General features: G+C 38.7%; 1 pseudogene; it reads left to right on the top strand.

The window, feature by feature from the left end:
* Positions 1–7,432: 7,432 nt before the first annotated feature.
* Positions 7,433–7,867, top strand: LOC126930086 (40S ribosomal protein S27-like; annotated as a pseudogene).
* The last annotated feature ends 587 nt before the right edge of the window (positions 7,868–8,454 follow it).

An 8,454-nucleotide genomic window follows, 5' to 3' on the forward strand; every position in this document is an offset into this window, starting at 1 on the left:
TCTGCAAAAGGTTAATCTTTCATAGTTTCTTGGGATTTGGAGGGCAGCATTCTGAAAACCTAGTTTTAATTTTGATAAATGAATTTAGCAAGTAGTTAATCCCTGAAAAGATTCAAGATTTACAAGTCAGTCAAGAGATGAAGTTAGCAATTTATTATACATGTGGGGCTTTCCAATCACAAGATAACCCCTAAGCCCTTTGACAAATCAAATGAGAAAGAATCGAATGGTGTGTATAGAGATAAATTCATTACTAGGATTTGCCCTTCCTCTCTGCAGAGCTGTATTCTGTCTTCCCTTCATCAGGAGACCTTTTCCTGCAAACCCTGCTGCGCACGGTTCACTCCCTCATTTTGACCTCTTCCGGCTCTTAGTTTACTACTTAAAATAATGCAGATGATCCATGTGAAAAGTTTTGCTCAGTCTGACTCTCTGGAATGTTGGTTCTTCCTCTAAACAAGTTTATCCTGTGAACCCAGTGTCTTTGTAATTGACCAAGTCTCTTGTACCCCTTTGACTTCAAAAACATTTAAGAATATTTTATCCTAATTGGAAACCATAAATGAAGATACAGTATACATTTTGGTGTGCTAACCTTCTCCCCTAAATTTTATTCCCTTCCACATTTTGACCGTTGCCCTCTCTCAACTATTTTTTCAAAAGCCATACATGTACTTTTGTGGCATGTTAGAAGAAGACAGGTATATGACTATTTTTCTGGTTATAAGCTTTGTCTCTGGGGATAGAATAGATGCCCAGCAATTGTTTTTCAAATTAAAGAGTTTCTAAGTGCATGGCATAGTATCTTGAGGGCAGCGTCTAGAGTTATTTTTGTCACATGCTCCCCTTCCATCCCACAAATACATGTTCAAGTGGAACCTCCCTCTTTCTCCTTCTTACAGCCCCCTGGAGCCATCTTTCTAAAGTGCAGATCTGACCATTTGATTCTGACATTTTTGTTCTTAAAAACCTTCAAGTCCTTCATTGGTTTCTAACTGTTGCTGGGATGAAGGTCACATTCCATATGTGGTTTGTAAAGTCCTCTGTGACTTGGCCTTTATTTCTCTAGCTTTCTAAGTAAGTTGTGGTTTCTGGCTTAATTAAGGTCTCTAGTCAGTTGAATGTGTGTTAATCAAAAGGGATCTCCTAGGAGGGCCTGACCTAAGCAGGTGAGCTCTTAAATGAAGTTAGAGAGATTTGTAGTACGAGAGAGATTCTCCTGCTGTCTTTGAGGAAGTAAGTTGCACCTTGTAGGAGGGTCAGGTAGCTAGGACCTGAGGGCAGGCTCTAGGAGCTGAGAGTTACTCCTAGCCAACACCCAGCAAGCACATTGGACCCTTAGTCCTATCGGTGAAAGGTACTAAATTCTGACAACAATCTGAATAAGTTGGGAAGGGAACTCTGGGTCACAGATGAGGTCACAGCACTGGCTGACAGCTTACTTTCAGCTTGGTGAGACCCTGAACAGAGGACCCAGTTAATCTGTTACTGGCCACCTGACTCACAGACATTGTGAAATAATAATTTATTTTTTGTATTGTTAAGGATTTTTGTTGTTGTATTTTTAGGGATGGGGTCTTGCTACGTTGCCCAGGCTGGCCTCAAACTCCTGGGCTTTAATGATCCTCCCACCTCAGCCTTCTCAGTAGCTGTGACTAAAGATGTGCACCACTGCACCTAGATAAGTATTTTGTAATTTGTTATGCAGTATTAGAAAACTAGTACAGAAGGACAGAGAGAAAGGATAGAAGAAGGAGAGAAGGAAAATGAAACGAAAAGGAAAAGGAAGGAGCAGAGGGATGAAGGAAGAAAGGAAGGAAGGAAAGAAGAAACAAGATAAGGGAGAAATAAAGGATATTTGGTTATGATTTTGCCTCCCTTGCTGTCTTTCCGAGGACAGAAAGGCATACTTAGCCATGATTCATACTTTTTTTTTGGTAGAGTAATAAATAAGTCTTCAAGAAGTCCTATGTGGTTTGTAAGCTTCTAGATTATAATTTATGGGAGGTTTGCAAATTTACCACAGTATATCATAAGCACGTGCCACTTTTGTTTTAGCTTGATTCTTTCAAAGTTGAGGTCCACTAAAAATGTTAATTTTCCTAAAGGAGTTTGTGTATTTCTTTCCCCCAGGATAGGCTTTTTAGATTTTTACATCCTTTCATCCTTCTGCACTTGCCCATTTTTTGCTGTAGGGTTGTTTGTCTTTTTCTCAAGGATTTATAAGAGTACTTTATAAAATATGGATATTAATCTGTTTTCAGTTATATGAGTTGAAAATAACTCTTTCCAGATTGTGGGATAATCTTTTACTCCTTGATGTCATCTTTTGTGGAATAGCAGTTTTAAATTTTAATGTAATAAAATTGATCAGTCTTTTCCTTTATGAGTTATACGTTTTTGCTATTAAAAAACTTTCTATTTTATAAAGATATTTAAAAGACATTCTCTTATCTTTTTCTTAAAAGTTTTAAAGTTTTGTCTTCAATGTTTTCTTTTCCATATGGATAACCAATTTTCCTCATACCATTTACTGAATAGTGTATCCTTTCTCCAATGATCTCTAATGTCGGATCTGATATAAATTAGGTTTTCATAGATGCCTGGTCTCTATCATGTTCTGTTGATTCAGTTGTCTGTTCTCACACCAATACCACACTGTCTTAATAACTTTCACTCAAAGTTTTCCCATGTGGTAAAGCACTTTGTTCTTCCTTTTTAGGAGCATCTGAGCTTTTCGTAGCTATTGGCTTTTCCAAATGATTTCCCCTCCACCGAAACATTTTCTTATTAAAAGTCCAAAAGTAGAGTTAAAAGGATTTTACTGTAAACAAACACCCAGGAACCCACCACCTAGATTCTATAATTAACATTTTATTATTTTTCCTTGTCACATAACTATCCATCTTTCTATCTGTCCATTAATTCTACATGAGATTTTTAGAAATTAGCATGTAATGTCCCTTAAAAACCTTATTGGATTGTGACTGAAATTAAGTTGAATGTAAAGAATAATTACATTTGACATTGTACAATTGTACAATACATTGTACAATAATTACAATTGACATTGTTATAATACATACCCATTCATATAATTCGTGAACATGGTATGTCTCTAATTTATGTAAGTTATCTTTCATACCTTCCAGTAAGGTATTATGTTTTTCTTCATAGAAATCTTGGAAAGCTTTTGTTAAGTTTATTCACACAACTTTCTTTTATTGTTGGATTTTAAGTGGTATTTTTAAAAGTTATTTACATATTATATTTTTGAGATGAAGTCTTACTCTGTTATCCAGGCTGGAGTGCAGTGGCATGACCTCAGCTCCCTGCAACCTCCACCTCTCAGGCTCAAGCAATTATCATGCCTCAGCCCTCTGAGTCCCTCATGGGACCACAGGAGTATGCCAGTGCACCTGTCTAATTTTTGTATTTTTAGTAGAGACAGTGTTTCACCATGTTGGCCAGGCTGGTCTTGAACTCCTGGCCTCAATTGATCTGCCTGCCTTGGCCTCCCAGAGTGCTGGGATTACACACATAAGTCACCACACCTGGCCCTAAAAGTTATGCATTCTAAAGGTGTATTTCTGGTATATAAAACTATAATTGTGCTTCTTACCTGGGAAATAAAATAATCTGTACACCAAACCCCCATGACACAAGTTTACCTATATAAGAAACCTGCTCATGTAGCCCTGAACCTAAAATAAAAGTTTGTTTAAAAAGATAAAAAAATAAAAAAATAAAGTGCTGTTGGCTTTTTAATATTGATCTTCACACCAATAATCTTATACCAGACTATTTAAAATTTTTTATGGTTCCAACATTATATATTCTTTCTAGTTTTCTATATATACAACCATATAGTCTGTAAATAATAGTAGTTGTTGGTTTTTCTTCTCCAGTTATCACACTTTTTTTTTTTTTTTTTGAGACGGAGTTTTGCTCTGTTGCCCAGGCTGGAGTGCAATGGCATGATCTCGGCTCACTGCAACCTCCACCTCCCGGGTTCAAGCGATTTTCCTGCCTCAGCCTCCTGAGTAGCTGGGATTACAGGCATACGCCACCAGGCCTGGATAATTTTGTATTTTTAGTAGAGATGGGATTTCACCATGTTGGTCAGGCTGGTCTCGAACTCCTGACCTCAGAAGATCTGCTCGCCTCGGCCTCCCAAAGTGCTGGGATTACAGGTGTGAGCCACTGCGTCCAGCCCAGTTATCACACTTTTGACTTCTTTTTTCTTTGTTATTCTACTGGCTCTGATATCTTGTATAAAGTGAACATAAATAGTGATAGCAGGCATTTTTGACTTATTTCTAATTTTAAAGTTAATGCTTTTACTTTTTTAGCATTGACTAAATGTTTGCCGTAGAATTTATTTTTGTCGGGGGGGGGTCGGTAGATGTTTTTGTTTGTTAGCCAATTTGACGTTTATTTTTGAAACAAATTATTAGTTCCCATGCAGATCTGAGTGTTCTGGAGTTTGAAACTATGAGTTTCTGTTAGAATGAGAATAAAATTTATCAGGGGAAGGTCTCTGTCATATTTTTATTTTTAGCCACTCCTCAAACCCCCACTCCCAAGCACCACCTTTCCCTCAGCCTAATATTGTATAAGCACTCAATAAACACCCATTGATTGATGCCTAGGTTTTTATATGCTTCTAGTCCTGGGAGTTGACAGTACATTTTGCATAAAAAACCCTTGTCAGTCAGCTTACTGTTGTTCATCCTGAAGCTGACCTATTATAGATGTCCATTTGTTTCTTTCCATCTCAGACGAAGCAAGCACCCACAAAAAGTTTCGTGTGTGTGTGTGTGTGTAAACTTTTGTAGTAATTGAGAGCTTCTGTGAGTTACTCTTATGACTCTTTTTCAGATAAAATTCTTAACTTCCAGCAATGAGCACAGGTTAGAGCTAAGGTATCTAAACTGAGACAAATAAGCAATATGAAAGAAAACTGGGAATATGAAGATTTTTAAATGTATTTCAGAAAGAATGCAGACATTCTTTCTCTTTGTCTAGACCTTTGTATTAGTCAGCTATTGCTAAAATAATGCCATATACCAAACTGTCCAGAACTCAGTGGCTTACCACACGCATTAATTTTCTTGGTTCATGGGCCTGCAAGTTTTCTGGGGCACATCTGCTTCAGGATGCCCACTGGTGAGCCTTGGCTCTAGGCTCCAGGTTGAGTTTAGCTTTGCTCCATATGTTTCTTCATTCTCCTTGTCCGGCACCAATCTCGGGAATGCAAGATGGCAAGTCAAATTACACAATTTACAAATTTAGAAAGCAGACTTTACTCTTGTATTTGTGTGACATGTGTTAACATCCCATTAATCAATGCTAGTCACGTGGTGAAGCCCAACATCAATGGGGTAGTGAAATGTACTCTGCCCACTACACTGCATCAGAAAGTTACATGGCAGGAAAAGGGAGTGAGTGACGATCTGAGAGCAATAATCTAATCTACCACAGCCTCTCATATATGATGATTAAATGAGATAACATTATTATAAAGTGCTTAAAACATAGCAAATGTGCAGTAGGGTTTTTTGTTACTATTGTTATTTTATGTAAGATGAAGGTATTAAAATAGTTGATTTTTAGAATCCTCGATATATTTACATTTTTATGATTTTGTTATTCAGTTTACCATTTAAGATTTCTTTTCTTTTTCCTTCTTTGTCCCTCTTTTTCTTTTCTATTATAATATAAACACTAATAACTTCAGCTTATACTTCCAGATTTTGGCTTTAATTAGCAAATCTCTTTGGTATTTGTATGATTACATTCTCGTAATCTTTAATACCCTTAGAATCTTTAACTGCTGTAAAATACAGGGCTGTGCCTGGTTGAAGAAACATGGGTTGTTTATTTACTCTACCGTGTCTGCACTCATTGAATGTTATCTTGTGCAGATAACTGCTTTTGATTCAAACAGGCAACATGATTTCAGACCTAATTACTACGGAAGTAATTGCTCCTTGGCAAATGGGGCCTGCCAGTCTGCCCAGACTTTAAATGTCAAAGAGCCAACTGGAATACAGGGCACGTTCGGATCCTCTAATGGAAATCCATTGACCGTCTTCGTATGACAGTCCAAAGGACTAGGGCTTTAGCCATCAAAATGTAAAATGGGACTCTCCAAATCCCTGTTTCACCTAAGGCCTCATGACAATAGATACACCACGTAACATTTTGAGAAGATGGTGTTATAAACTGATTTTGCAGATCACCTATCTTCAATCTATGAAAGAAATTGAAGAGGTCAAAAGAAAGAAAAAATTTTAGAGAGAGTTTTTAGAATGCTGCTGATACCCTGTCTTCATGGCTATGGAGTAAGAGGAAGGGGCTTCCTCCTCACCTAAAGTCAAGTGAAATAGGCTTCACAGGGATAAATTGAGGTTTCTGATAGGATTCCCTGCTGTTTAGGGGATACAGTGGACTGGTATCTGACACATGGTTAAAGCACCTAAAAGCAAGATGCTCTGGCCAAAGTTTCCTGCTGTGTTGGTGCAACAGAGAATGACACGTGAGTCTTTCATGGATCAAATATAGACAACATGTGAGAGATAAAGCTACCCTTGAACTGCCTTAAGCCCTGCCCATGTACCTGGTAGAGGGAAGGCAAGGAGACCTCAATAGAAAAGGCTGAAGGTATATGGTGAAAGTCAGGTGCTCAGGGAATTGTGAATTACCAGCTAGAGGAAATGAATTCACCTGGTTCTGCAGGTGAGACATCTCCAGCGATGACAGGAGCTCTTCAAAGAACGCTTAATGCATCTCGTGAGCAAGAATTAGCCAGCCAGGGGGAAGGAGGGTCAGGTTGCATCAATATTGGTCAGGTAAGACCTTTCTCTCTGTAACCTTACCTCTCTTCCTTGCCTACCCCAGCCCCTAGTCCCACCTTCAATTTTGCATGGGGGACAGGATGAGTGAGGGAGAGGAGGTGGAAAAGCAGGAAGGGAAACTAAGAAGAGATTGAATGTGCAGGCCCAAACTGGGGGAGCAGATAGATCCCCAGTCGGAGAGGAGAGAAATTTTAACTTTAAACTCTATGGTTTTGATATGACTTTTAATTATAACATGAGACTCTTTCAGGCAAAATGATTTTATTATCTGAAAATGCCGGGAAAAACCAGTTTCACCTTCTCAGAATTTCTTCCAGGAGCAGAGGAAGAACTTGCCCCATAGAATGAACCAGCGTTGAGGTGGGTGGTGATAACAGTTGTTTTATATTTGCACCCAATTAGTTTACACTATCGGAGCGAGAGGGTTTGGTTTTGTTTTGTTTCATTTCTCTCCAGGCAGTTCCCTGACTCTCCATTCCAAAGACAGTGCTTTTCAATTCTTACTCACCCTGTGTACTATATTCCCTCTCCACTAGGAAGCATGGAAGAAACTTGGAGGTAGGAGCAGAGGATGTATTAAAATTGGAAAGTTACCCAACCAATGACTTCCATTTCTAACAACAGCACCTCATTTGAAAATCTCTCCTACAGATAGACCATTAAAGATTCCTTTAAATGGTTCCCCAGTGTGACCATCAGAATCATTTGGAAAGATTTTTTTTTAATGACATATTTCCCTTTCTAGTGGTGACTACCTACCCATGAGAACATGCGTCTCACAAAAGATCTCTTTTATCCCTCTCCAGAAGAGGAAACGCAAGGAGTGCCTGATGCAGAGCCCCAGGCACTTCATGGATATGAAATGCCCAGGGTGCTATAAAATCACCACGGTCTTTAGCCAGGCACAAACAGTAGTTTTGTGTGTTGGTGGCTCCACTGTTCTCCGCCTGCTTACAGGAGAAAAAGCAAGGCTTACAGAAGGTTCCTTCAGGAGGAAGCAGCATTAAAAGCACCTTCTATCAAGATGAATGGGAAATCATTCTGATAAGGATATTTTGGATTTAAAAAGAATTATAGATTACTATGCCCCACCCTGGATCCACTGACTGAGAATCTCTGGGAAGTTTAGGAAATGTCTTCTAAATCTTTTGAGCAATCCTGGTCAACTGGGCTACAGGGGCAGACATTTGGGAAGATGGGTGGAACATTTTGAGGGTGCTGGAATCTGTGGTAAATGTATTGCTCTGAAAAGACCATGTATTCAGGTGAAAGGAGTCAGGCTGAAAGAGTTTTTGCTATGTTTTCTACTTTTTTCCCTTCATCTTTAGAACATTTAGATTGCTATTTTAAGTCACTGGATGGATGTTAGAGTGTTTACTGGATTGGTCTTTTTCCACTGTATTGGGACATTACTTCTGTTCTAGTGGCTTCTTGGCCATCTGGTAATTCTGTGGATGGGAGCAAAAATGGAAAACAGAGGGCACTATTAGCCTGCAACTCCAAAACATAACAGTTGTCTGACTTTCCACCAACCCTGCCAAAACTAGGCCAATGACAATATTGTTTCTAACCTACATGCCTCCCTCAGGCCAAT

This window comes from Macaca thibetana, chromosome 11 (genome assembly GCF_024542745.1).
Source record: "Macaca thibetana thibetana isolate TM-01 chromosome 11, ASM2454274v1, whole genome shotgun sequence".
Lineage (NCBI taxonomy): Eukaryota > Metazoa > Chordata > Mammalia > Primates > Cercopithecidae > Macaca > Macaca thibetana.